Source organism: Lacerta agilis, chromosome 10 (assembly GCF_009819535.1).
Source record: "Lacerta agilis isolate rLacAgi1 chromosome 10, rLacAgi1.pri, whole genome shotgun sequence".
Classification (NCBI taxonomy): Eukaryota; Metazoa; Chordata; class Lepidosauria; order Squamata; family Lacertidae; genus Lacerta; species Lacerta agilis.
In genome coordinates, this window is record NC_046321.1 from 70,054,679 (window position 1) to 70,073,088 (window position 18,410).

The 18,410-nt window shown below is 47.6% G+C and overlaps 1 protein-coding gene across 1 annotated transcript in view; it reads left to right on the forward strand.

The window, feature by feature from the left end:
* The first annotated feature begins 575 nt into the window (after positions 1-575).
* RASSF8 (Ras association domain family member 8) overlaps positions 576-18,410 on the forward strand; it is a 103,311-nt gene continuing 85,476 nt past the window's right edge. The window contains exon 1 of the mRNA XM_033161440.1: positions 576-660. The gene's annotated coding sequence lies outside the window, so the exon portion shown is untranslated. The remainder of the gene's footprint in view (positions 661-18,410) is intronic.

The following is an 18,410-nucleotide window of genomic DNA, read 5'->3' on the forward strand; positions in this document are numbered from 1 at the left end:
AGATTCCGGAGCCGCAAGAAGTTCTGCCGGCGGCGCTCCTCCGATTTCCCCTGGGAGCTGAAGGGGGCGCCCCGCGAACCAGCCCGCTCTGCGTCACGTATCCATGGCACTTGCGAAACAGCCGCCGAACCGAACCGAGGCAAGGCGTCGTGCGGATCGGGCCCTCCCCGAGCTGCTGCTTTAAGGGCTCCCACAATGCTGTGCTCGCGCCCCAGTTCCGTTACGCGGCATCTCTCCCGGAGCAGGAGCGCGCAGAGAGCGAGGGGGCGGGCAGAGCAGCGGCGGCGGCGGCGGCGGCAGCAGCTCCCGTGAGCCGGAGGAGAGCCGCGGGCAGGAGGCTGCAGAGGCGCAGAGGGGGCCGCGGGAGGGAGGAGCTCCGCCCCCAGCCGGGGGGGGGGGAGAGAGAGAGGGGCGGGGAGGGGGCGCCTTTGGTCCGCCCCGCAGCTCGGCGGCGCCTCGGGCTGCCGAAGGAAGAAGACGCGAACTTGCGCGCCGCGGGAAGCGACGGGGGCTCCGTCCTCTGCGCGCCCCGGGTCGGGAGAGGAGGCGCTCGCTCTCGGCTGGGCTTCGCCGCTTGTTGCGGAGGAGGCGACTGCTGCAGTCTTCCCGAGGGGGCCGCCGGAGATCCCCGGCTGGGCTGGATTCTGCTGCAGAAAGGCTGTAAGTCGTAACTTCGGAGTTGGGCCACTTTCCTGGCGCCCTCGTCTTCGCCCTTCCCCTCCTCCTCCTCCTCCTCCTCCTCACACGTTCCTCCCTTTTGCGCCGGCCAGGCTGGGCTTTTTCCTCGTCTCCCTGGGCTGGCCGTCCGTCCTTCCTTCCTTCCCTTTCCACCCCCTTTCCCTGCAGCGTCTCCTCTCTCCCAGAACCCGACGCCTTTCCCTTCTTCCGTTTTGCGTCCTCTTCTCTCTCCCCACCCCTCATTCCCCCCTTCTAATGCCTCTTTTACATCGGCGCCTTCTCACGTTCCCTACCATTTAAATACTGTAAAAAAAAAAAAATTGAAATGGGCAGCCCGCTTCTGTTCAAGTTAAGTGCCACGGAGTTCAGTGGGACGTACTCCCATGTACGTGCGCATGGGGTTGGACTCGTGATGCGTCGAAACGTCAGGCTGATCTCTCGGTACTGGTGCGTAAAGAGGGTCGCTTCTCTGTAGGGTAAAAAATAAATCTCCCCTCAAGTATAAGAAAACTACACACATTCCCCTTTCCTCTCCTCTGCGAAGTGCACAGCTTGTTCATCTGCCCCTGTGCAGTGACAAAAGATTAGCCCAGGAAGCATCCCTAGGATCCCGCCGAGGGGAATAAATCAACTTTGCCGCTGCAGGAGTGGCTCAGGGTTGGTTTGTTTTTTAATAGGAAGGTTTGAATAAGTCTAGTTTAGTCTCACAGTAGAAAGGGTTGAACGGATGGGTTTTGGTTTGTTGGTCCATGCAGCAGCAAGTTCCTTTCTAAAGGTCTGTGGTGACTGTTCCTATGAGTCACTGATAATGGTACACAGTTGGGTTATGTGTGTTTCAAAACTCCTAATCCTGTGCTGTGCAGTTAAGCGTTTCCATGTCATTTTGATAACCTCAGCAGAGCTTTTGCTAAATTGCAAGTTACTAGTGCTTATGGGTTTGAGTAATGTTTATAAATGAAAATGCAATATTGGAAAAGGCACTTTTGAAAGATTTAACACCTGTCACACCCTGCATTGGATGGCAGAAGAGATAACATGCCTGTGCGAAAATGGGAGGGTTGAGGGCAGGAATGTTGAAGGAAAATAAATGAATGCATCCCAGACCAAACCATGCTGTCTGCCTGAGCTTCAGAGTTACAAAGTCTGACTTGTGGTTTTACCCAGTTCTGCATCACGCTTTGGCAGCATCACTGCTAGTTAGAATTGAATGCTTACTGGACTGTGAAGAGACAGTAAATAAATCTCTGTCCATTGAGTTGGGCACCAGAGTTTTCAGATGATTGCAATAGAATCCTTTTGCTCGTTCTATCAAGGGTTGAAGCTTTCTAATCAGGCCAATTTATGCCAGATCCCAATTTATGCAGAAAATGTGTATGTTTTTGGACTTGAATTGGGCTAGCAATGGAATAGCTTGCTCTCTTTCAGTATTTAATCTGCAAAAATCTGGTTTCGTTTTGGGTAGTGCTGCTGTCTGTTTTGCAGATTGATCTGAGGTTGCAGTTTTTGCCATTTACACCCACATTTGTAGGGCAAATGGATGTTTTCTGGAGTTCATTTAAATAAGATTGTGAAACTGAAAGTTTTTCTGGCCCATTTCCAGACTGAGGTAATATTTGTGCCCAATAATATCCACATGAGATATTGATTGGGTATGCACACTCCCATTTGTAGACTAGCCTACAAATGTTCATTTCGTTTATGCCACACAGTAGCGTACGTCTGACATCTTGTTTATCCTCACTCTTGAGTGGACATGGCAGCCATCGAGTGGGAGAGGGAGGGTGGTGCTTACAGTATTCTTTTAATGTTTTGAGAGATTCTCAAATTCTAGATATTAAAAGGAAGGTCTCCAAAATGCATTAACATTTACATAGTTAGTTTGCCATGGTAAATGTGGCACCCTAGAACCTTTCATGTAACAGGATTGTGAAGGCTCAGCTGTACAGGCAGTCCTGCAAAAAATGTCATCTTGCGAATGGAGTGTTCATAAGCATGCTGCTGGAGAGGTACTGCTAAAAAATAATGAATTAGGTTGCGATCCCAATCCCATTTGCCTGGCAGCAAGTCCTTTTGAATTCAGTAGGATCTATTTCTATGTAGAAATGGTTAGGATTGTGCTGTTAGGTCTGTTCTTCCTAGAATTTTGATATAATAATAGACATGTTTAACTGTGACTGCAGTTGCTGAAGTGGCAACATAATATATTGTGTTAAGAGTATATATATATACTGGTATTTATAAATATTATATTTTCAACTGACTTCTAATTGGCCACTACTGCTGAGGCTGAGCCCCATTTATGTTTGTAATGTACATTAACAATTGCCAATTCCAGGCCTGTCTTAGAGGGATCAGCCGCCCTGGCGCAGCGATCCCTCGGCGCCCCCAGCCTGCCGCCTCTCCACCCGCCTCCCTCCCGCACTGGCCGCCCCTCGGGAGGGGGGGTGGGCGAGCGGGGATGAGAGGCGTGGCGTTGGAGCGGGCGCCCGCGCTCCGGCGGGCGGAGGATGAGGGGCGGGCGGGCGGGCGCTCGCGCACCGGCGGGAGGGCGGGCGGGCTGCAAGCCGGCCGCCCTTGCCTCCCAGAGCCCCAGCTGGAGTGCTGGAAGGTCGCGCAAAGCCCGTGCCGCTTCAGCGCTCCAGCTGGGGCTCCGGGAGGCGAGGGCGGGCGGCTTACAGCCCGCCCGCCCGCCGGCGCGCGAGTGCCCGCCTGCCCGTGGGGGCGGGGGCGGGTTGGGGAGGGGGAGCCCAGTATGCCGGTGGGCTCGCGGGGGCGCCCCTGGGGTGCCCTGCGCCCTGGCGCGCCGCGCCACCGGCCTCTATGGATGAGACGGCTCTGGCCAATTCCCTCGCAGCAGCACGAGACGCCAAGCTGCTGCTGAGGGCACGGAGCAGAAATTCCTCCCCGCCCGACTCCAAAGTTGCTGCCTTCCAACGCTTAAGTGCTGTTTTGTCCCGTCCCCCCCGCCATGAGATTGCTGCTAGATTGCTGGCTGCTGCCTTCTGTGTGCCGCTTTGCCTCCCCTCCCTACCCGAAACATGTAACTTCAAATCTAGCACAATACATTCGTAACATATATGGTATACCAACACACTCACACCCTGGTATTTGTAAATATTAATTATTCAAATGACTTATGGTTTTGGCTGATATTGCAGGGGCAGAGCCCCATTTATGTTTGTGGCGTCCAATTAAGAATTACTATTAAAAATGTGATATTAACAATGTGTCACTGATGTGAATTAAGAATGACTTCCTGCGTTTCAGAAAAAAAGAAATAGAAAGTGCCGCTGAACTGGGGGTGGGGGGTGCGAAATGGCGACTAGCCATTATGTTTTTGCGCCCATAACCTACGTTCCAGGAGCCATGTGGCAAATGACTTTTCTATCCAGTTTCTAACACTGGTTAGATGGCCTTAGGAAACCCTCTGTTCTTTTAGTCTCAGCAATCCTCCCCCCCTTCCCCGATTGCAATATGAGGGTGCATCATGCAGACCTTCATTATTATATGGCCTGGTAAAGACTGCTGATATGAAGGACTCTGAACACTTATGCACTAAAAATGTTTGTCTGTAGGGCCTAAACCTTGAGAACCATAGTGTGGAATGGATTGGTGTATTAAACAAGGTACTTAGTAATTCTAATCTTAACATAGTTTTCAAAATTAGTTTTCCTGTTTACTCCAATAAGGTACTCAAAAACAGGATTGGCTTCAACAAAAGAAACTGTAATGCTTTCTATAATCTGGGATTACTGAACAAAGCACCATGCTGTGCAATATTGTCGTTGTATTCAGAGTTGTATGATAGCACGTGTTCTTCAGCTGTTGATTTTTCAGTAGTATGGACTTCAAAGGAAGACACTGTGGCAAGAGAAAAAGAGGTTTTAGTTTCATTGATCTGTGCCATCCAGCTGTTGAAGTACTTTGCCTGAACAGCACCTGATAGTTCAGGCATCCAGATAAGGCTAAAAAGCCCTATCTGGAGATGGATCATTGGTTTGAGGACCACCTAAGTTCGTTTTACTTTCTGGTGAGAGCTGTTGTGAAGTAAATGAGAGAAATTATATTTTGCTAAGAGTTCATTCTGCATCCTGGGATGTTATGATTCATCTAACTCAGGGGTCGGCAAACTAAGGCCTGTGGGCTGGGTCAGGCCCAATTGCCCTCTGGATCCAGCCCGCGGACGATTCTGGAGTCACTGCTTGGATCAGTGCAATTGCCATTAAAAAAAAAAATCCAGGTGCCATCCCCCCCCCCATGATTTTCCCCCTCCCTCCCTCCCTCCCTCACACACACACGGCGGTGGCACCTCCTCCCTCCCTCTTCTTGGCTTCTCCCCACCCTGCGGAGGAAGGGGGCTGGGCTTTAATAGGAAGCCTCACCTCCCACCCGGGGAAAGCTGGCACGGAAAGGAGAGGCGGCGCCACCGCAGGCAGAGCAGCGGAGAAGGTGGGGAGGGGGAGGGGAGGGCTGAGGCAGAGAGGGGGAGAGAGAGAAGCCCCTTCCACCATGTGCGCGCACACGCAGTCTGGCCCGCCAAAAGGACTGGGGGTGGTGGTGGTGGTGAACTAACTCAAGCCTGCATGTAGCTGCTTCTTCTGCTTCTTTAAAAAAGGAAAGTGTGTTTTGGTTCCAAGGGCCATATCCTTATCAGGGTCAGCATTATGGGCCAAATTTGACAGGTGGGCATCAAATTCCTGGCAAAGGAGAAAAAGACAGCCCCCCTCCCAGAGGAAGGAAAAGGAGAAAAAGCTTTTCTAAGTCACCCCCTTCCTCTATAATATTCCCTGATATCAGGAATTTGAGGGGGAAACTTAATGGGGAATTAGGGAAACTTGAAAAGGGGTTTAAGATAGCTTTTTGCAAGAGCCTCTGTGCAAGGTGCTTCAAAGTGTGCTTCTCCCCATGCTCAGCTGATGAGCAGGGATTGAATCCTGCTGCCTTGGCCACACAATCTTGTTGCCTCCTGGGAACAGGATCAAGCAGCCAGTGCCAAATTAGTAGTGTCAACTGATAGGCAAGAGAACATGGTTTGGGGGAAACTGCCTTGCAGGCCAAATTGGGACTCCTGCTTGGCCATGATTGGCCAGCAAGGCAGAGGTTCCGCACCCTAAGAAGAAGAGTTTGGATTTGATATCCCGCTTTTCACTACCCGAAGGAGTCTCAAAGCGGCTAACATTCTCCTTTCCCTTCCTCCCCCACAACAAACACTCTGTGGGGTGAGTGGGGCTGAGAGACTTCAGAGAAGTGTGACTAGCCCAAGGTCACCCAGCAGCTGCATGTGGAGGAGTGGAGACACGAACCCGGTTCCCCAGATAACGAGTCTACCGCTCTTAACCACTACACCACACTGGCTCTCACACCACACTGGCTCTCAGATTTAGCCTGTATGCTGCACTTAGTCTCTTGAGGAATAGTGCAAAAATACTTTGTTTAATGTTGGAACTCTCCACCTGTGTCATAGTTGGCTTTTGTTTTGAACATAACCCGCTTCTGCTTATATTCAGTGGAAGTATTTTCTTTTTGCTAAAAATGTTGCCTGGCTTTTTATGAATTTGCAGCTTTCTTTAGGTACTGTAGGATTGCCACATTGGGCTTGACATGAATTCCGGGGGGGGGGGGGGTGAACAAATGATGAGAAGTGACATGCCTGCTTCACATGTTACACTAAGCCAGGGTTTGTTTTACTAAACATAGGTTTTGGCAACATGCTAAGCAAGGCCATGGTTTAGCTCAACATGATGCAGAAGAAAAACTACTGGGGCAAAGTGAAGCAGTTGCAATCTCCTCCCTGAGAGTGCATGCATTTGCTTGAAGCCATGGTCTGCCTTCGTTCTAAACAGGCTACTACAGTAGGAGGATTGTCAGTTGAGGACTGTTAGAATCTACCTTCAGATCATCATGTTGAGCATGCAAAGATGGAAGAGGAGCCAGTGTGTACAGGAGTATTGGGGTTGAGTGTTTGCTGCTGCCTCTTTCTCTATTTAGAGTCCAAACACACCTAATTCAATAAGGCAAATTAAAGATACAGGTCGAAACAAAATAGAAAATTCTTTCCAGTAGCACCTTAGAGACCAACTGAGTTTGTTCTTGGTATGAACTTTCGTGTGCATGCACACTTCTTCAGATACACTGAAACAGAAGTCACCAGATAGTGAGGGAGTGGGGAGGGGTATTACTTAGAAGGGTGGTGGGAATGGGTGATCAGCTGATAGGTGTGGAAAACCTGTTGACGACTCTTAACGGCTGCAATTAGTTTTGCAGGGAAAGGCAAGGGGTGAGATGGCTAAAGATAGCTTTGTTATGTATAATGAGATAAGAATCCAATGTCTTTGTTCAGACCAGGTTTCTCCATGGTTTTAAGTTTGGTGATTAGTTGCAATTCAGCCACTTCTCTTTCCAGTCTATTTCTGAAATTTCTTTGTATTAAGACAGCTACTTTGAGATCTTTTATAGAATGTCCTGGGAGATTGAAGTGTTCTCCTACTGGTTTCTCTGTCTTGTGATTCCTGATATCAGATGTACCGGTATGTCCATTTATCCTTTGGCGTAGGGTTTGGCCTGTTTGTCCAATATAGAGAGCTGAAGGGCACTGTTGGCATTTGATTGCATACACAATGTTGGAAGATGAACAATTAAATAGTCCTGAGATGGTATGTTTGATGTTGTTGGGACCAGTAATGGTGTTGTCCGGGTTTATGTGTCAGCAAAGTTGGCATCTGGGTTTATTGCAGGCTCTGGTACCAGTGTCCATGTTGAGTCCTGTTGTTGTATTATTGTGGGTGAGGAGCTGTTTGAGATTGGGTGGCTGTCTGTAGGCGATGAAGGGTCTTCCTCCCAGAGCTTGAGAAAGAGAACTGTCATTGTCTAGGAGAGGTTGTAGATCTCTGATGATGCGTTGTACTGTTTTAATTTGGGAGTTGTATGTGATTACTAGTGGTGTTCTGTTATTTTCTTTTTTGGGTCTGTCTTGCAGCAAGTTCTCTCTGGGTATCAGTCTGGCTCTGTTCATCTGTTGTTTAACTTCACCAGGTGGATATTTTAGTTCTAAAAAGGTTTGCTGAAAATCTCTTAGGTGAGAGTCTCTGTCTGTAGAGTTGGAACAGATGCAGCTGTAACGTAGGGCCTGGCTATATACAATGGATTGTTTGGTATGTTTGGGATGGTAGCTAGAAGCATGTAGATATGTTTGTCGGTCAGTTGGTTTACGGTATAAGGTGGTGTCTATGTGTCCATCCTGTATTTTTATAGTAGTGTCCAAAAAGTGTATTTCTTGCATAAATTGTTTCATTGTTAGGTTGATGGTGGGACCACTGAACAACAGACCAGTTCTTTTTTTATGTAGCCCAGGTAAGACGCTTCTGACATTGTTTCTTGTTCAGGAGTGGCTTGACAAGAGGAATACGACATCTGAAGCCCCTCTCCAGGATCCATCTGTGTGTGGCGGCTCTGGATGCACTAACTCCAGCCTCAGTCCACTCCTTGTGAAAGTCCCCAACACCTTTGAATGGTCCTTTCCTGACAATCCTCTCCAGGCTGCGGTCATCCCTGCTGCTTGTGCCCCTTTTTCTTCCACATTTTCTCCTTCCACATAACGTCCCATTAATGTGCTTTGATACAGCACTTTGGGAACATCCAACTTCTTCCGCAATTACCTTTTGAGGCTTTTCCTCCTTATGGAGGGTTTCAGTGATGGTTTTCTGCACAGCTGTCAGGTCAGCAGCCATCCCCATGATTGTGATTCCTACTGACCCAGACTGGGAGACCATTTAAAGGCTCAGGAACCCTTTGCAGGTGTTATGGATTGAGTAGCTACTGCACCTTTTCACAATATTCTAATTTTCTGAGATTGTGAATTTGGGGTTTTCATCAGCTGTACGTCACAATCATCACAGTTATAAAGGCTTGACATCTCTTGCTGTGCATGTCATGAGCAGGGGCGTCGCAGAGGGGTGGAGGGGGCGGGGGGCCCTGGGCAGCGCCCCTGCTGGGGGTGACACATCGGGGGCGGCCCCGCCCACTGGGCTTTTAAAAAAACTTTTTTTAAAAATTATTTTTAGGCTATTTTCGGCACTGCCGGGGTGGAGCCGCAGGGGCCGCCAGCGAGTCGGGGTGTCACCCCCCTCGCTGGCCGCCCCTGCGGCTCTGCCCCGGCAGTGCCGGAAATAGCCCCCGCCCTCCAGCGGCTTTCCGCGCCGCTGGCTGGCTTGCGGAGCCGGGGCAAGGAGAGGGGTGGGCCAGCGAAGCTTCGGGACTCTTTGCAGCCCGCAGAGGCCCCCAAAGCCCCCGCCCGGCATCCCCCGGGGGCGGGGCGTCGCCGTGTGTGCGTGCGTCATGACGCACACACTGCGATGCTCCGCCCCTGGGGATGCCGGGCTGCCACTTCGGGAGTCTCTGCGGGCTGCAGATAGTCCCAAAGCCCCCGCCCGGCATCCCCCGGGGCGCCCAGGGCGTCGCAGCGTGTACGTGCGTCATGACGTCATGATGCACGCACGCGCCGCGATGCCCCCGCCCCCAGGGGTGCCTCTTGGCTTCCCGCCCCGGGCAGCCAAGGGGCTAGGAACGCCCCTGGTCATGAGTCTATCTCATATGTTAGTTTCACCTTTTAAGTTGAATTCCTGAAATAAATGAACTTTTCCACGATATTCTAATTTTTTGAGTATCACCTGTATGCACTTACTGAGTTTGCTCTGAGCACAGTTGAAACTGCTGACATTAGCCTATAAAACCCTAACTGGCATGGGGCCTTCATCCATTTAGATCCACCTGTTTGCTGAGGTTTTCATTGGAAGCCCTACTCAGGATGTTTCAACCATTGGAGGAGGGTTGCTGTATTTACTCAAGTCCAATGCGCCATCAAATCTAATGTGCACCTCAATTTTTAGAACCTTGAAACAAAACAAAACAAAAAGTATTTGCTGCTTAGTGTAATGTGCATTGGCAAAAAGTGCACTCTTTACAAAAATGAGTTAAAGGTGAGAGGTAAATTTGTACATGCCCGTTTTTGAAGCTGATACTCAGCCAGCTCTTCAGCTGGTTAACCTTTAGACTTGCTGTGACATTATCCTCGTGTTTGCATTTTCAAATAGTCAGTTGCATGGTGGGGTGAGTGGGGTTGCACACATATCACAGAAGCATGTGCTTAGGGAAGGGAGTTTTGCTGCTGAGTCTGTGAGGGGTAAGTATATATATATTATTTGGTCCATTCAGATGTACTCAGCAGTATGAAAATGCTACATCTAAAATTTGCTACACATTGTATCACATTTATCAAAGATGATGAAGAAAACTATTAAGGAAAATAAATCCACATTGGAGGAAGGAAGGAATACAAGTGTGGGTGTGTTAAAAATTTGTGTATGGCAAGATTTAGAAATGTACAGGTCTAGATCAGGAGGGGGAACCTCTGGCTTGTGTGTCAAACATGAGTTCAAATTTGGCTCATGAGATGCTAGGTAAGATTCTGCTTACGAAGTTCAAACTTAAGGGCTGTCACTAATCTTGAGAAACCCTGAGAATGTATTTTTAAAAATTATACACTACCCCAACACATTATACGTTTGAAAAGGAAATATGAAATTGCACATAGAACTGTGTGTGTTACTTTATCTATGCTGGGGGAAAAATAGTGTTACATTTGATTCATGGAAAACTTGAGTAGCAAATACCTTTCATTTGATAATCCCTGTGCCATTCTCCCAAGCTTTTGTGTTTTCTAGCAAACTGCTAATGCTTTTATTCTCTGGCCCTCCTCAGACTGGTAGTATACCTTGGCATCTTTATTATTATTATTATTAACATGATGGCAGCTCTCTTGCCTTTCCTTCCCCACACAATCCTCACATCAGCCATTTATTTAAAATTGCTTTCAGGTAAGTACCAGTGAGCCCCCCCCCATCTCATTTAAAAACCATAAAGGTATTTAAAGTGAAGGGTTGGGGAGAGTACATTAAGTAGCTAAATGAAAGTAAAAGGTAATCTGGTATGTAATGTAAAAGCTTTGAAATTCAAAGTAAAAATTTGGGATGCATGAGCCACTGTTTGTTGAGTGACCTACAGGTGTTCTAAAATTAAGAGAGTAGAGTTTCAATGATTTGGAAATGCATGTGCTATCTGTGCCATCTCTAGCGGCTCTCTTGTTGCTCTGACAGAACCTGATGGTGATTGTTGTTGTTCACTCATGTCCGACTCTTCATGACCCCATGGACCAGAGCACGCCAGGCACGCCTATCCTTCACTGCCTCCCGCAGTTTGGTCAGACTCATGCTGGTAGCTTTGAGAACACTGTCCAACCATCTTGTCCTCTGTCGTCCCCTTCTCCTTGTGCCCTCAATCTTTCCCAACATCAGGGTCTTTTCCAGGGAGTCTTCTCTTCTCATGAGGTGGCCAAAGTATTGGAGCCTCAGCTTCAGGATCTGTTCTTCCAGTGAGCACTCAGGCCTGGTTTCCTTAAGAATGGATAGGTTTGATCTTCTTGCAGTCCATGGGACTCTCAAGAGTCTCCTCCAGCACCAGAATTCAAAAGCATCAATTCTTCGGCGATCAGCCTTCTTGATGGTCCAGCTCTCACTTCCGTACATTACTACTGGGAAAACCATAGCTTTAACTATACTTCTCCCAACTTTTGAGCAAGCATGAAATATTTACCTTAGAAGTGCATAAGGGAGTGATGACGATGACTGGATTTTATTTTTGGTGCCCATGTTATGAATACTTAAATATGTATGATGAAAAAGTACTTAGTTAGCATGGGCAATGCTTATTCAATTTTCTCAATGGGGTTTTCCCAGCCATGGCAGATTTAAATATGTTCTTCAGGCCACATACTCAATACAGTCCTCTTGAAGTCAGTGAAGGTTAATAGCAATAAATGGTTTTTGAGTTTTATTTATTTGTTTTACCCAGATATACTTTTCCTCCGTACAATTCTGTACATAATTATACCATCAAGGGCTGAACCGGAGTTGAAATTTACAACCAGTGGTATAGCGTGGGCGGGGCAGGGGGTCTGTGGCCCTGGGCACAAAATTTGGGTGTGTGTGTGTGTGGGTATGTGCAACCTGGCACCCCCATGCGGGCACCGGCTTTCTTGGGGTTCCCCGCCCCAGCGAAGGCAGCAAAGCAGCCCAGGCCTACAGTGAGCAGGCACAGACGGAGGCAGGTGGGCAAGGGGCGACCCGAGTGCAGCCCAGCCTGGTGCTCTTCTCCATGGGCCTCAGCAACAGAGGGAGTGGGGGGCACTGGGTGCCACACCATGGGGGGTGGCACTTTGCGCGGGGCCTGCAGTGCACCCGAGCCACACATCTCTCCCGGGAGTGATACAGTGGCTCAGGCACCTGCAGGCTCTGCACTGCCTAAAATGGCAGCATGGGGCTGGCGTCTGCCCGCTGCCTCCCCCTCAAGCTCCCACCCTACGCAGCATGGCCCCGCTGGGCTCCGGTGGGGGTGCACTCCGGCAGTACCAGCGGCTTGCCCACACCAGGTGCCAGCAACTCACACTACCCTGTTGCTTACAACCAGTCCAGGGTGGGGATGGGGTAGCTCTGGTTCTAAGCTTCCTCATCCTCAGTGTCTACTGTATGTTCTCTTTGCAGAATTCAGGAAGGAGGAGAATGTGGCAAAACCAGGACTAGTTGGTTCCACCTGCAGCTGAATCTGCTTTCACCTGTTGCCTTCTGTCCCAATGGGCGCTAGTCTTGGCTGCTCTTGTGAGTCTAGACTCAATTCTGGGTCAAAACAAAACAAAACAAAATAAAAATTCCTTCCAGTAGCACCTTAGAGACCAACTATGTTTGTTCTTGGTATGAGCTTTCGTGTGCATGCACACTTCTTCAGATACACTGAAATGGAAGTCACCAGACCCTTAAATATAGTGAGGGAGTGGGGAGGGGTATTACTCAGAAGGGTGGTGGGAATGGGAGATTGGCTGATAGGTGTGGAAGACACTGTCAATTCTGGGTGACAGTGTTGATCTACATTTTATTATTCTTGTAGGATGGCTGCTCTTTCTTTCTTTTTTAAGATTGCTTAAGACAGCAATGAGTCACTAATGAATTATTTTGCTTTTATGACAAAACTAGTGTCTGGTGCAGTGTTTCCTAGCTGCAAATGTACCATAAACTTCAGTGTACTTAGCCACCCCACTCCTCCTCCTGGGTGTGTTCACCTAATATCCAGCCTGAAGAACAAATAGCTTTACTCAGCTTGAAAGCTTGCTCAGAATTTTGACTATTTTGACTATTTAGCTGGTTGTATGATAAAGGCTACTATTTATGTTTGATTCCGCCCCCCCCCCCGGTCCAAGATAGACAGTTGTGTATATGAACAAGCATCTTACCAATGACTGAATAGTCCTGGGTGCTGGTTAATTTCATCTTGCGAGGCACCACTGTAATCTGTGTACTTGGTAGTTGGCAGAAGGGATTTGTAAGGTCCGTTGGGTGGTTGCTCATGAGTAAACAGCCAAAACTCTGTCCTGTCTTTTAGCAGTTTTATTGTGCATACTATTTACAGTGCAGAGCTACAAGTTCATGTCTGTATCAGTCACTCGCAAAATCCGGGAGAGGCCCCTTCCGGCTGTGACCCCAACATAAGAGTTTTGGTATACGAAATCTCCGCCTCCCCTCCTTACGTTTCACTCCTCTGCGCACTTGGGGCGATGGAAATGGCGTGTCTCCACCCAGGGGCGTTCTTAGCCCCTTGGCTGCGGGGGACGGGAAGCCAAGAGACACCCCTGGGGGCGGGGCATCGCGGGGCGTGCATGCGTCATGACGTCATGATGCACGCGACGCCCCGCCCCCGGGGGTGCCGGGTGGCGGATTTGGGAGACTCCCGGAGCCACTGCCCCGCGGCGGCACCCCTTCGTGCCATGGTTGCTCGTGCCTGTGTGAGCAGCCGCTGCACGAAGGGGTGCTGGGCGGCGGATTCAGGAGTCTTTGTGGGCTGCAAAGGCTCCCGAATCCGCCGCCCAGGCTCCCTTGGCGGAGTGCAAATCGGGCAGGGAGAGGGACGGGCCAGCAAAGAGGGGTGTCCCTCCTCGCTGGCCCACCCCTCTCCATGCCCTGGCTCCGCAAGCCAGCCAGCAGCGGAGCTCGGCAAAGAAGCAAGGGGCGGGCCAGCGAGGAGGGGGTGGCACCCCACCTCGCTGGCCCGCCCCTTGCCTCCATGCCGAGCTCCGCCGCTGGAAGGGTGGGGGCTATTTTCGGCGCTGCCAGGGCGGAGCCGCAGGGGCGGCCAGCGAGGGGGGGGTGACACCCCTCCTCGCCGGCCGCCCCTGCGGCTCCACCCCGGCAGTGCCGAAAATAGCCTAAAAAGATTTTTTTTTAAAAAAATTTTAAGTAAAAAAAAGCCCAGGGGCGGGGCCGCCCCCCGATGTGTTACCCCCAGCAGAGGCGCTGCCCGGGGACCCCTCTGCCCCCCTTGCTACGCCCCTGTCTCCACCATCCCCAGAGCCTCTGCTCTCCAGCCTCTGAGCCGCCTGTCCCTCCCCACTGGAGACATTGCTGCTTCCTCTACTGGAGGAGGAGGTGCTGCTGTTCAGGTGGGGTCGGGGCTCTCTGTAACATCCCGAAAGCCCTTCCACCACCCTGCGCTGAGCCGGGGACAGTTTCCTGACAGGATTGTACAGAGGCAGCTCACCTGTGTAAACCAACCCTGATTTTCCTAATGAGAAAATCCTTTAAAGCATTGAGGCAAATGCACAATAATAAAGAAATTCTCAATTCCTGTTAGTTTTGGAGGATGGAAGTTCATGTTGTGAAGGTGGGATGCCATATCATTTATATAAAAATTGAATAAGAATGGTGCCAATATGTACCTTGCTTGACACCTTTCTGTTTCAGTTGCATTGGATAGATGACCCCGAGGGGTACATCTCACTTTAAGCGAGGTCCCTTCATGTAGCGAGCATATTAAGTATAACAGACGCCTGTCAAGTGTGGAGGTCTCCAATTTTCCCCATGGCTTTATTTTGGATATTGGGTCAAAGGCTGCTCTGAAGTCAGTGAAGGCCGCATAGAGAGGAAAATATTACTAGATGAGTACTTCTCTGTTAGATGTTGAAGAACTAAGCTTTGGTCAATGATCGAGTGGCCTTCTCTGAATTCCACTTGTTCCTCTGGAAGTATATTTTCTAGTTCCAGCCAATCTTGGAATTTCAGTTGCAGGTGTCTTGCATACAGTTTGCTTACTATGTTAAGGAGATTGATTGGTCTATACCGTGTTTCTCCTAAAATAAGACACCGTCTTATATTTTTTTTCGCCCAACAAAACACAGTATGGCTTATTTTCAGGGGATGTCTTATTTTAACTGCGTCACATCGGTACGCTGCATAGCCACACCTCTCCAGGCTGTTTTAATGGGAGGTACCACGTCACTATGGCTTATTTTCGGGGTATGGCTTATTTTTGGGGAACGGCTTATATTTCGCAAATGCATAGAAATCCTGCTATGGCTTATTTTATGGTTGTGTCTTATTTTAGGAGAAACAGGGTAGTTGGTGGGATCATCTTTCTTACCTTTTTTGTATATCAGGACAATGATTGAGAGTCCCCAGTCTTTGGGAATAAATCCATAGGTATCAATACATGTGAAAAGTGATACCAAGGTAGGGGCCCAAAAATCCAGGTTGTTTTGGATGGCCTCTGTGGGTATTAAGTCTTCTCCTGGGGCTTTCCTCTATTTCAATTGAGCTACCAAGCTCTCGATCTCAGGCCCACCTTGGGATATTTTGAGGGATCTGAGCAATATTTTGAGGGATTTGGCCTCTCTCACCATGACTGTCCTTGTAAAGGTCCTGAAAATATGTCTTCCAGATTGGCAGGATATGACATTGGTGGTCTGTTAGTTTGGGGGGGGGGGTCTTACGTTATTCCAAAAGAGAGTGGGATTAGTGGATTTGCCTGCCTGGATAACCCCTGTCCAGTCATTTCTTGCTGCTTCCTTTTTCTTTTAAGCCAACAATTGCTTTTAGTCAAAACAAAATAAAAAATTAAAAAAATTCCTTCCAGTAGCACCTTAGAGACCAACTAAGTTTGTTCTTGGTGTGAGCTTTCATACCAAGAACAAACTTAGTTGGTCTCTAAGGTGCCACTGGAAGGAATTTTTTTATTTTTTATTTTGTTTTGACTATGGCAGACCAACACGGCTACCTACCTGTAATTGCTTTTAGTGCCTTTTGTGATTGAGGAGGGTCTAATGGAGCAGTTGGAGTTGCACTGGAGTCAAATACTTGATTTGAGTTTATGAGATCTTTTTTTTTTTTTTTAGCACTGATGCAGTCCTTGTTGAACCATGGTTTGGAGTGGTGCTGATGGTGTTATTATTAGGCCTATTGTCAGGTCCTTGTAGGCCAACAAAAGGGCTTCTGGGGATTATGCTTGTCATATGTTTGTCATATTATATGCAGGTTTTCCTGCACAGATCTAGGGGGTGAAATATTGTGCAAGGTGACCATAACGTGAACTGTAGAGAGAAAATGTAGGAAAACAAAGAATCAGTCCCGTGTAGTTTTAAGACAAAATTGTGAAGTTGACTTGTTTAAGTTAAAGTGATTTATTGTGCCCTTTTCCCAAGAAAGTCTGGTTTGATTGCTGATAGTTAAATTATTGTGTCTGACAGACAACTACCAGTAAATTTGCATAGTGACCTAATGGCATGTTTCTCTGAACCAGATTACATGATTAAAAGTATTTATTAAGACAGGCTATATAATTACTGTTGCTATAAATACTGGCTGATCTTTGATTGCTCCTTCCTCTTCAAACTGAGAATCAATGTTTTCAGGCTCTTAAGTATTTTGAAGTTTTTTATTGCATTTCTTGTACCTCATGCTATCTTTCCTTCATGTGTAATTTTTGTAATCTAAAATGTGTATCTCTCCCTTTACAGTGGCAGTTGCATTAAAACGGTGGTACAGGTTGTATTATTTTTTGAAATCTTCTTAAAACTGAAGCTAGATTAACATCTTTAAATCTTTCCCACAGCTGTTCCATTGGGATTTTTGTAGGACAAGAAAAAGCCCCATCAAACGTCTGTGCCATCTTGAGTCTTATAGATTTTTGTTTATATGGATGTTTCTTTTGCTAGGTCGTTTCCATCTCCATGAACTGACTTTTTAAAAAGTAAGCAACGGGCAAGGAAACCATTATTTTCTCCTCATTGTGCTTATCAGATAAAATTAAACTGCTGTTAAAACCTTACATTTCTTTTCTCTGCTCATTGAGAATGTTTTATATGAAAAGAAAATACTTTGCATGGGGAGGGTTTTTATTCATCTTAGTCTGGCTTTCTAATGTTGTTGAACAGATGGTTAATTCATAAAGGTATTAAAGCACTGTAACAAAGTCTGATCATCTGAAGATGGGGCCATAAGAACACTCTGCTGCACTGGGGAATCTTGCTGAGTTTGTTGTTCTCTCGCATTGTCATCAATCTTAGAGTAATACATAACTTGCATGTGGTTCAGCATTCTTCTTCATGGTATTTGTTTCCTTGATATCATAACTTGTTCTAAGTTTCAACTTTGGCAAGTATTTGTAAAACGGTTTTTGTGACGTATCTGTTCCTACTCAGCAGTTGAAACTCTGTTGATACCTCTGTCTTCCAGGGCACAGAGTGAACTTACTTTTCCTTGGGGTCAAAAATTTTGACCAGAGGCAAGGCGGAGTTGTATCAAACCAGACAACAAGCATTTTAAATGGAGTGGCCAATGACATACACAAGTACATGTCTCTAACTGCTCAAACAAAAATAGCTTGCCTCAAGTCAGGAACGCCTAGGTTGACATGGTGGGGAATGGGGCAGAATTGAATATCCCTAGAGCAGTGGTTTCCCAACCATTTTGGTATGGTGACCCACAAGCCCAAATTTATCTGGTATGGTGACCCATTGATTTATTGTCACCTTAATTTTGGACCGTAGGTCTTCAATCCTGCCATCCTCAGAGAGCAGTTCTTGAGTATTAAAATGTAGGACTGGAGCCTTTCTGACATTTAGTTACAAGTGTTAACGCAGCATTATAGTATGCCAACAAAACAAAATGTTGTAAGAGGATCATGCCAGTTAAGGATCTCAAGCAATAATTATTTGGGATTTGCTTATAAAGGTCCTGACCTACTTGCACAGGTTTTACAACCCACTTGTCCATAAACCACAGGTTCGAAAACACTGCTTTAGAGTTAGAGCTCAGGTAGATGGGGGGGGGGCACCTAAAAGCTAGTGTCCCAAACCCCATTCATTTTGAAATTTGAGTTGGCTAGCAGTGGCACCACTTAGAATGCATGTAGTCCTTGAAATGGAAGGTATGTGTTGATAAACACTTGAGCTGTGCTTTTCAAAAAGAGAAGAGTAGCCCTGATGGAAGTGCAGATAGGAAGGAAGCATGATTTCAGGTGAGTGCACAACTCTTATGTCTCTTGAACAAATGAGTGATGCTGGAATTAGTGAGGCAATCATGTCAGGTTTTTCTTGCATGATCCTAATATTGCAGCAGTGCCATGTGATGCCCCAAAACATGTTCTGAGCAGGATAAGCACTGAATACAACTAAATATGATAGGTGTGAGTATATGCATTAATATGTTGACATTATTTCCAAAAGGATGAAAATATGGTGCTTTCAGCTGCATGCATTTTGGAAAAGACCCTTACATTGCTGATGAATAATTGCTCATATAATGGAGAGTAATAAGAGACTTTTGCCAATGGCTGCCAGAATTAAATTGACGGTTGCT